This window comes from Microcaecilia unicolor, chromosome 3 (assembly GCF_901765095.1).
Source record: "Microcaecilia unicolor chromosome 3, aMicUni1.1, whole genome shotgun sequence".
Classification (NCBI taxonomy): Eukaryota; Metazoa; Chordata; class Amphibia; order Gymnophiona; family Siphonopidae; genus Microcaecilia; species Microcaecilia unicolor.
Genome location: NC_044033.1, coordinates 258,320,161 through 258,331,076, shown reverse-complemented (window position 1 = coordinate 258,331,076; position 10,916 = coordinate 258,320,161).

Genomic DNA, 10,916 nt, shown 5'->3' with positions numbered 1-10,916 from the left:
ATTGAAGTAAATTGGGCAGGAAGCAAGATTTTCCCACACAAAAGCCGTGCTGACTTGGTCTCAGTAATCCATGTCCTCGGATGTGCTCTGTAATTTTGTTTTTAATAATAGCCTCTACCATTTTCCCCGCCACCAACGTCAGACTCACCAGTTTATAATTTCCAGGATCTCCCCTGGAACCTTTTTTTAAAACCGGCATTACATTGGCCACCCTCCAATCTTCTGGTACCACGCTCGATTTTAAGGATAAATTGCATATCACTAGCAGTAGCTCCGCAAGCTCATTTTTCAGTTCTATCAGTGTTCTAGGATGAATACCATCTGGTACAGGAGATTTGCTACTCTTCAGTTAAAAACAGAAGAGCTCAGTAAATTAAAGCAGGAATTAGATGCACTTAAAGCAACTTCTAAGACTGCACAAAATCAACCAAATTCACACCACCTGCCTCAAAGGATAAACCCCTAAGATAGATGGTTCACAGTAGGCTCAGGCAGACTTTGTCATGTGACACGAGGCATCCACCCTCACAAGTGTTGCCCCTACAGAATTCTTTTGCTCCATTAGAGCTCTGTGAGGTTCCTAAAAATAGAACTGAGCCAGAAGAAACAGCAAAAGCAAAAAGAAATTAAGGTGGGAACAAAAGATATGGAGGGACCCAAAGACAAAAACACACCAAATATCAAATGTTGAAACACATACCAGCAAATGTAAATGGAAAGTGATGACCACAAATGCTCGCAGTCTTGGCAACAAAGTTCATGAACTTCAAGCCCTGATGTTGGAGGCAGACTTAGACATTGTTGCAATCAGAGACAATGGCTCAATGGTTCCCATGAATGGGATGCAAACATACCAGGCTATATCTATTTAGGAAGGATAGAGAGGGTCCGTAAAGGTGGAGGGGTAGCTCTATATGTGAGAAAATGATATCACAGCAACCGAAATGACAGGGACCTGGGGTTAGGAAGAAGCGATATGGATCACCTTAAAAAAGGATGATAGAACCTCTGCCACGTGGTGTTGTCTATAGACCTCCAACACAATTGGAAGAATTAGATAAAGACCTGATCGCAGATATTCAAAAGTTGGGAAAGAAGAGAGAGGTGCTGTTGCTGGGAGATTTCAATCTGCCGGATGTAGATTGGAAGGTTCCGTCTGCGGAATCGGAAAGAATAGAGAGATTGTGGATGCTTTCCAAAGTGCTCTGCTCAGACAAATGGTCATGGAACCCACGAGGGAGGGAGCGACGCTGGATCTGGTGCTCACAAATGCGGATAGCGTGTCAAATGTCTGAGTGGGTGCCCACCTGGGCAGCAGTGACCATCAAATGGTTTGGTTTGATATGAAGGCTGAAGAGGAGGGTGGCCACTCAAAACTCAAAGTCCTGGATTTCAAGCATGCTGACTTTAGTAAAATGGGGGAATACCTAAGGAAGGAGCTGATGGGCTGGGAGGACGTACGAGAAGTGGAAGGACAGTGGTCCAGGCTGAAAGAAGCTATAAATAGGGCCACAAACCTTTATGTAAGGAAAGTAAATAAAAGCAAGAGAAAAAGGAAACCGCTATGGTTCTCCAAGCAGTGGCTGAGAAAATAAAGGCTAAGAGTTCGCATTCCAGAAATACAAAAAAAGAACGAGGAACACGGGGAGGAATACCGAAGGTAACTGAAAGAAGCCAAGAGAGAGGTATGTCTGGCGAAAGCGCAAGCGGAAGAACAAATGGCTAGAAGGTAAGGAGGGGTGACAAAAATTTCTTCAGGTAATTAGTGAAGGAGAATGACTAAAAAGGGAATTGTGAGACTAAAAGATACTGCAAACCGCTATGTAGATAATGATAAAGAAAAGGCAAATATGAAAATAGATACTTTTGTTCTGTTTTTACTGAAGAAAATCCGGGAGAAGGACCACGATGGACTGCAAAAGTTCATTTGAGAATGGAGTGGATATAGCACCGTTCACTGAGACAGTGTGTATCAACAACTAGAAAAACTAAAGGTGGACAAAGCCATGGGACCGGATGGGATCCACCCCAGGATATTGAGGGAGCTCAGAGAGGTTCTGGCGGGTCCTCTTAAAGATTTGTTTAATAAATCCTTAGAAATGGGAGAGGTTCCGAGGGATTGGAGAACGGCGAAGATGGTCCCTCTTCACAAAAGCTGGAAACTACGGGCCGGTAAGCCTCACTTCGATTATTGGAAAAGTAATGGAAGCGATGCTGAAGGAAAGGATAGTGAATTTCCTGGAAGAAAATGAGTTGCAAGATCCGAGACAACATGGTTTTACCAAAGGGAAATCGTGCCAAACGAATCTCATTGAATTCTTTGATTGGGTGACCGGAGAATTGAACCGTGGACGTGCTATAGACGTAATCTACTTAGATTTCAGCAAGGCTTTTGACACGGTACCCCACAGGAGGCTCTTAAATAAACTGGATGGGCTGAAGATAGGACCCAAAGTGGTGAACTGGATTAGGAACTGGTTGACGGACAGGCGCCAGAGGGTGGTGGTGAATGGAGTTCGCTCGGAGGAGGGAAAGGTGAGTAGTGGAGTGCCTCAGGGATCGGTGCTGGGGCCGACTCTGTTCAATATATTTGTGAGTGACATTGCCGAAGGGTTAGAAGGTAAAGTTTGCCTATTTGCGGATGATACTAAGATTTGTAACACAGTGGACACCCCGGAGGGCGTGGAAAATATGAAAAAGGATCTGAAAAAGCTAGAAGAATGGTCTAAGGTTTGGCAATTAAAATTCAATGCGAAGAAATGCAAAGTGATGCACTTAGGGAGTAGAATTCCAAGAGAGGCGTATGTGTTAGGCGGTGAGAGTCTGCTAGGTACGGATGGGGAGAGGGATCTTGGGGTGATAGTATCTGAGGATCTGAAGGCGATGAAACAGTGTGACAAGGCGGTGGCCGTAGCTAGAAGGTTACTAGGCTGTATAGAGAGAGGTGTGACCAGCAGAAAAAAAGAGGTGTTGATGCCCCTGTACAAGTCATTGGTGAGGCCCCACCTGGAGTATTGTGTTCAGTTTTGGAGGCCGTATCTTGCAAAGGATGTAAAAAGAATTGAAGCGGTGCAAAGAAAAGCTACGAGGATGGTATGGGATTTGCATTACAAGACGTATGAGGAGAGACTTGCGGACCTGAACATGTATACCCTGGATGAAAGAAGAAACAGGGGTGATATGATACAGACATTCAAATATTTGAAAGGTATTAATCCGCAAACAAACCTTTTCCGGAGATGGGAAGGTGGTAGAATGAGAGGGCATGAAATGAGATTGAAGGGGGGCAGACTCAAGAAGAATGTCAGGAAGTATTTTTTCACAGAGAGGGTGGTGAATGCTTGGAATGCCCTCCCGCGGGAGGTGGTGGAGATGAAAACGGTAATGGAATTCAAACATGCGTAGGATAAACATAAAGGAATCCTGTGCAGAAGGAAGGGATCCTCAGGAACTTAGCCTAGAATGGGTGGCAGAGCTGGTTGTTGGAGGCAGGGCTAGTGCTGGGCGATTTATACAGTCTGTGCTGGGGCTGGTGGTTGGGAGGCGGGACTAGTGCTGGGCAGACTTATACGGTCTGAGCTGGAGCTGGTGGTTGGGCGGCGGGGATAGTGCTGGCAGACTTATACGGTCTGTGCCAGAGCCGGTGGTGGGAGGCAGGGATAGTGCTGGGCAGACTTATAGGGTCTGTGCTAGAGCTGGTGGTTGGGAGGCGGGGATAGGGCTGGCCAGACTTATACGGCCTGTGCACTGAAGAGGACAGTACAAATAAAAAAGTAGCACATATGAATTTATCTTCTTGGGCAGACTGGATGGACCGTGCAGGTCTTTTTCTGCCGTCATCTACTATGTTTACTATGTTTATACACAAAAAATCTCAATGATTGGCACAGACACAAGGAAACAATTCCAACTAATAAAAAACCTCTTAAACACAGATCCAGTGACATCATCACCTTTAAACCGTCCTTTCGCTGTTCAATTGGCGAAGTACTTCAACGAAAAAATCATTAATCTTTGAAATTCAATCTCTCAAGATAACTTCACTGTTGACACCTTCCTTGATGAACTGGACCCTGGACTAGATGAAGCACCGGTCGACCATTACTGGACTAATTTTGCCCCCCTTACTACTGAAGAAGTCATCAAAACCATCTCAAAACTCTCTAGGTCACAATCCAGCTCATAATCGAAAATGATCGCCGGCCATTTCCCGACACAAATCGGGAGATGGCCGGCGATCTGGGAAAAGCAGCGAAATCGGTATAATCGAAAGCTGCTTTTTTTGACAGCATTGCCGCTTTCCCATCGCCTCGCCGGCGAAAGTTCAAAGGGGCATGTCGGCGGTGAAGCGAAGGCAGGACATGGGCGGGTATGGGCGTGGCTACTAGATAGCCGGCTTTCGCCGATAATGGGAAAGAAAATATGGCGTTAAGCAGTATTTTGCCGGGTTTACTTGGTCCTTTTATTTTCACGACCAAGCCTCAAAAGGTGCCAAACTGACCACATGACCACCTGAAGGAAGCGGAGATGACCTCCCCGTACTCCCCCAGTGGTCACTAACCCCCTCCCACCAAACAAACCCCACTTTAAACACTTTTTTCCCAGCCTGTATGCCAGCCTCAAATGCCGTACCCACCTCCATGACAGCAGAATGTGTTCTGTCCTCCGACAGCCTTTTCCTGCTTGTGATGTGGCTCTGGGGTGAGTGTGACACCTTTTCTGTTATTTGCACTGCAGAGTCACATCAGCAATGCATTGAGGTGGGTGTAGGTATTGGTAGTTGGTAGGCTCTACTCCCTTGGTGCTTTCCCCTGCTTACTGGGTCAGAGTGTGCCCTGTTTTGTTTTCCTGTTGTAGTCCATGCGGTAGTAGCCATTTTTGTAAGCCAGTTTTAGTTCCCTTTCCTGTGTTACCCACGTTAGAGAACGTAGTTATTACCTTGAATGGTGCTGAAAGAGGGCACTGTACACCATTGTGCCAGCTCTGACCTACTGCTAATCTTAGTACCAGGGGACTCTTTGCCAGTGGGGCACAACCTCTGATCTGCAGTTAACTGTGAGTAAACATGCATATTTCAAGAAAGGACTTTTTCAGAGAGATTAGTCTTCAGGTGTCAACTGGTGTGCCAAAGTTATACAGCAGCAATAAGTCCTAGAGGCTGTATGCAGGTCCCTGGAGCAGTTTTAGTGGGTGCAGTACATTTGTGGGTAGTGGGTTTTGGGGGGGGGGGGGGGGTTGGGGGGCTCAGCTCCCAAAGTAAGGGAGCTATGCACATGGGAGCTTTGATGAAGTCCACCGCAGTGACCCCTAGGGAGCCCGGTTGGTGTCCTGCCATGTCAGGGGGGCCAGTGCACTAAAAATGCTGGCTCCTCCCACGGCCAAATGCCTTGGATTTGGCCGGGGTTTGAGATGGCCGACATAACTTTCCATTATCGCTAAAAAACGAAGCCGGCCATATCAAACCCCGGCCAAATCCAAGGCATTTGGCTGGCTGGAACCGTATTATCGAAACAAAAGATGTCCGGCCATCTTTTTCGAAAATATGGGTCTGGCCAGCTGTTTGCAGCACCGCCAAAATACATCGCTGGCCATGTATTTCGCCGGCGCCATTCGATTATTCCCCTCCACGCCACCTTGACCCCTGTCCCAACTACCTTCTGAAAGGGCGCCCCTTCATGCTTTATCTCAGATCTCACCTCCCACTTAAACTTCTTACTTCAACGAGGCTCTTTCCCCACCAAGCATGGTAATATATTACTAACACCTATTCTAAAGAATCCAAATAAACCTGCAAATGACATTACCAATTACCTCCAATTGCTTCCATCCCTCTAATCACCAAACTGTTGGAAAACAGAGTGACATCGCAACTTAATGAATATATTCAGAAATTCTTCATCCTTCGTGAGTCCCAGTTGGGCTTCCATCCTGCCCACAGCACAGAAACGGTCCTTCTAACCTTAATATCCAAATTCAAACAAGAAATAGCAAACGGAAACAACATCCTCCTTTTACAATTTGACTTATCCAGCGCTTTTGACATGGTAGACCATTCCAGCCTTACTAAACTTTTGGACAAACTTGGGATTGGTGAAAACATTATCAACTGGATAAAAAACTTCATTACCACAAGATCCTACCAAGTCAAAGGGACTACAAATTTATCATCCCTATGGTCATCAGAATGCGGAGTACCACAGGGATTTCCACTCTCCCCGATACTTTTCAACCTTATGATGATTCCCTTGGCCAGATTACTAACCAAACATGGCCTAAATCCCTTCATATACGCTGACAACGTCACCATATATATCCCCTTTAAATCCAACTTATCTGAAATCTATGACAAATTCACTATTGGCATGACCACTCTAACCTCTTGGGCTAATGCTTTTAAAATGAAATTAAACAAAGAAAAAACGCAGTGCCTAGTTCTCTCTCCCCAATACTCCCCTCACCTCCCAACTACTGATGTCAAACTCTCCATATCCGACAGCTTAAAGATCCTTGGAGTAACGATAGAGAGCTATTTATCTTTTGATAACCACGCCAAATCCACCATGAAAAAAAATGTTTAATATGATGTGGATATTGAAACGAGTGAAGTCATATCTCCCATTCACCACTTTCCGGAACCTGGTACAATCCACTGTTATTACCCATGCAGACTATTACAACAGTGTTTTTTTAGGATGCAAAACCCAAATACTAAAGAGACTCCAGATGCTAGCACAGCTTTTGGTGCACGCCAGGCCAGTTTTTGTCGCATCCTAGAAAAAGGGCCTTTTTATAAGGGGCCGGAAAATGGGCGAACGGCAAAATAAAAACCAGCGCGCATCCATTTTTGGCCTGAGACCTTACTGCCACCCATTGACTTAGAGGTAAGGTTTCATGCGCTACACACACCCACTGCCATTTACCACTGGGTAAGCCCCATGTGGTAGAAAATAGAGAATATTTTTTACCGCGTGTTTTCGGCATGCACCAAATTCAGAATTACCACATGGGGCATGCGGTAGCTAGGTGGTAATACCAATTTGGCGCATGCTGGATGTATATAAGCCTTTATGCGCCTTTGTTAAAGGACCCCACAGAGAGGTACTGAATAATGAGGGAAGGGCTTCCTTCATGCAGAAGTTCTGTCCAGAGTCAGTCTAAATGTGCCAACATTGTCCAGTTCAGTTCAGCACACTACCAGCTGCCAAGTTCATACAAAGTTAATTGTTATGTTCAGTGGAGAATAAATCTGTTGGCTCAGGCTGCTTCCTATGTGAATTTTCCATCACTGTTTCATTATTGCTACCAAGCATTACATATTAAGGTCATTTGCTTTAAACTTTTTTTAATTTGTTTATCCAGTCCTTACATGTACATGTTTTTTCTTTTAAACCCAAAGGTGAATCCTAAGGGTAGTTGAACAATTAGGTATAAGCCATGTTGTTTTTGACTTTACTTGTTTTGGACTGGTTTGGGTCCTACTGATCTGTATATCTGCTGTCTAGAATTTTGGAAGATGGAAATGACAAAATAAAAATTATGTTTTGAATGTGGCTGTAGAAGTTGTTACTTGCCTGTTTTGATGTGTGTATGTGGCTATGATTTCTGAGCATAGCGGCATCATTAAAGGCCAGACTTTTAAATGCCCAGTTGGGTATATATGCTAATGTCAAGTTTGTTAAATGCTTCAGATATATCCGTCTATTTGCTCTCATGATATAACTGAATTCTATTATAATGTTTCACAGCTGGTTAACAGGTGGAGGATAAAGGATATTTTTTAAACATTTATATCCCACATTATCCCAAGCAAACTTGGGTTCAATGTGGCTTACATTTGAAAATACAGTGAGGCAGAAGTAGATGGATATGTCTGAAACATTTAACAAAGTTGAGAATAGCATATATACCCAGCTGGGCATTTAAGTCTGGCCTTTAATGATGCCGCATGTTCAGAAATCATAGCCATAAGTATAGACAGTTATTCAAACATTATCCCATGCACACACCTGAACAGGCATGCATACACACACTGCAAAAGTAAACAACAATTTCTACAGAGTACATCCAAAACTTAATTTTTATTTTGTCATTTTCATCTTCCAAAATTGTAGACAGCAGATGTACAGATCAGTAGGACCCAAAGCAGTTCAAAATAATTAAAGTCAGAAACAACACAGTTTATACCTAATTGCTCAACCACCCTTAGGATTCAACTTTGGGTTTAAAAAGCAAAACCATGTGCATGAAAGGACGGGATAAACAAATTAAAACAAAGTTTAAAGCAAATGCCCTTAAAATGCAATACTTAGTAGCAATTATTGAAACAATGATGGAAAATTCATACAGAAAGCAGCCTGAGTCAGATTTATTTCCACTGAACATAATTAACTCTGTATGAACATGGCAACTAATAGTGTGCTAAACTGGACAATGTTGGTACATTTAGACTGACTCTGGACAGAACTTCTTCATGAAGGAAGCCCTTCCCTCATTATTCAATACCCCTGTGAAATAGTAATAATTAAAAAAGGCAAGTGCATTTTATTAACATACCATTGCATTGCACAAAACAAAAGGAGCAAGTTGCCACGTGCCATTTTTTTTCTTTTGATGTAGAGGAAAAGAAACTTGTTAAATACTCCCAGGTTTCTATATATATATATATACTAGTAAGAAAGGCCCGTTTCCAAAGAGCATGAAACGGGCGCTAGCAAGGTTTTCCTTTCTGTCATCTTAGTTGCAGCTTTCTTCCTCCCCCCCCCCCCCCTCCCACCTTCCAGGCGCAAGTTGTTTGGGTCGTTCGGTCCCCCATGACAGGTTTGTTTTTTTGCTGTTGGCGATTCTCCGCGGCTTGTGCCTTCCCCGGGCCGCCGTATCGCGTTGCATGACTGTGCTCCCTGGGCCGCCATTGAGGATGATGTTTTGTTTTTTGTTGTTGCCGATTCTCCGAGGCTTGTGCCTTCCCCGCCCCGCCGGTGACGTCATCGTGTTGTTTCCCCACTCCGAAGGACAAAAATGATACCTCCGAGCCTCACACTTCTGGTTGAGGCTTCATAGTACGTTGAGGGTGAGAATGAGGGTGAGAATTATATATATAGATGTGGGCAGGGGGACCTCTCATTTCCTGGAATGTGCTCCGCCCTCCTCGTGATGACATTCTGAGGGGAGGGCGGGGCACAGGATGGCTCACACTTCCGTTTTTGAGCTACAGTATGGGCAAAACGGATATCTCTGGAGCCTCACACTTCCGGTTTGGAGCAGTTTGGAGGCTTCATTTAGAACGTTGGGGTCGCGAATTATGTCCGGAAGGGGCGTGGTTGAGGGCGGGTCTATGAGTGACAGTGAGTGAGCTGAGAGCCTAGCCTTAAGTGTTTCCCTCCCACAGAGTGGCTTCAGAATGTTTCCAGGTGAGAATTATTATTATAGATATATATATATATTTTTTTTTTTAATTGTACTTATAAATATTTAGTCTTATTGTTAAACCCCTGATTCTCATACCATGATGTCTGTTTAGGTGGCCCTTTACTATCTCTGCACGAATACAGGGAGTCCCTATAACCAGCCTCTCTAAATGACACAATGTGTTACTACTACTATTTAACATTTCTATAGCGCTACAAGGCATACACAGCGCTGCACAAACATAGAAGAAAGACAGTCCCTGCTCAAAGAGCTTACAATCTAATAGACAGAAAATAAAGTAAGCAAATCAAATCAATTAATGTGTACAGGAAGGAGGAGAGGAGGGTAGGTGGAGGCGAGTGGTTACGAGTCAAAAGCAATGTTAAAGAGGTGGGCTTTCAGTCTAGATTTAAAGGTGGCCAAGGATGGGGCAAGACGTATGGGCTTAGGAAGTTTATTCCAGGCGTAGGGCAGTGGCGTAGCTACGTGGGGCCTGAGGGGGCCGGGGCCCCCGCAGATTCACCCCAGGACCCCCCTCCCGGCGAACCCGCCCCCGCCGCCGCCTACCTTTACTTTTGCTGGCGGGGGATCCCACTCCCCGCCAGCCGACGTCTTCTCAGGCCTTCCTGCACTTCAATTTGTTTGCTGACGTCCTGCATGTAATTATACGTGCAGGACGTCAGACTCAGAGAACAGTTCTGTTCTCTGAGTCTGACGTCCTGCACGTACAACGTGCAGGACGTCAGCAAACAAATTGAAGAGCGAGAGCGGGAAGCGACTAAGAAGAAGACGTCGGCTGGCGGGGAGTGGGATCCCCCGCCAGCAAAAGTAAAGGTAGGCTGCAGCGGCGGCGGGTTCGCGGCGGGAGGGGGGGCGGCAATGTCGGCGGTGGGGGGGGGCGGCGCCGGGGGGAGGGCTAAAATGTGCTCCCTCCCCCGGGCTCGGGACCCCTCTCCCACGGAAGGCTGGCTACGCCCCTGGCGTAGGGTGCAGCGAGACAGAAGGCGCGAAGTCTAGAGTTGGCAGTAGTGGAGAAGGGAACAGATAAGAAGGATTTATCCATGGAGCGGAGTGCACGGGAAGGGGTGTAGGGAAGGACGAGTGTGGAGAGATACTGGGGAGCAGCAGAGTGAGTACATTTATAGGTTAGTAGAAGAAGTGTTACAATAGAATTACTACCCTAACCGATGGAACCGATACTTCCTCTGTGTACATCCGTATGCTGCACAAGCTGGCATGTTTGAAAATATAAGTGATATCAAATAAGAATGCTACCAACAATAAAGAACGACAATGTAGATAGAGCCGATAATAGGCTTACTTGCTTTGTTTTGGGTGAACGGGGATGACGGCTACGCGGAGGAGAGGGAAAGAGAGGGTAATCTAATTGGAACTAGCTTTTTGACGTCATGCCTTCTCCTGTTCCCAATCCAAGGAGTTTATCTAACAATCTAACTTCCTACGTCCCTCCCCTCTGACGCAACTTTACTACGTCTCGGGTGGGGGGGGGG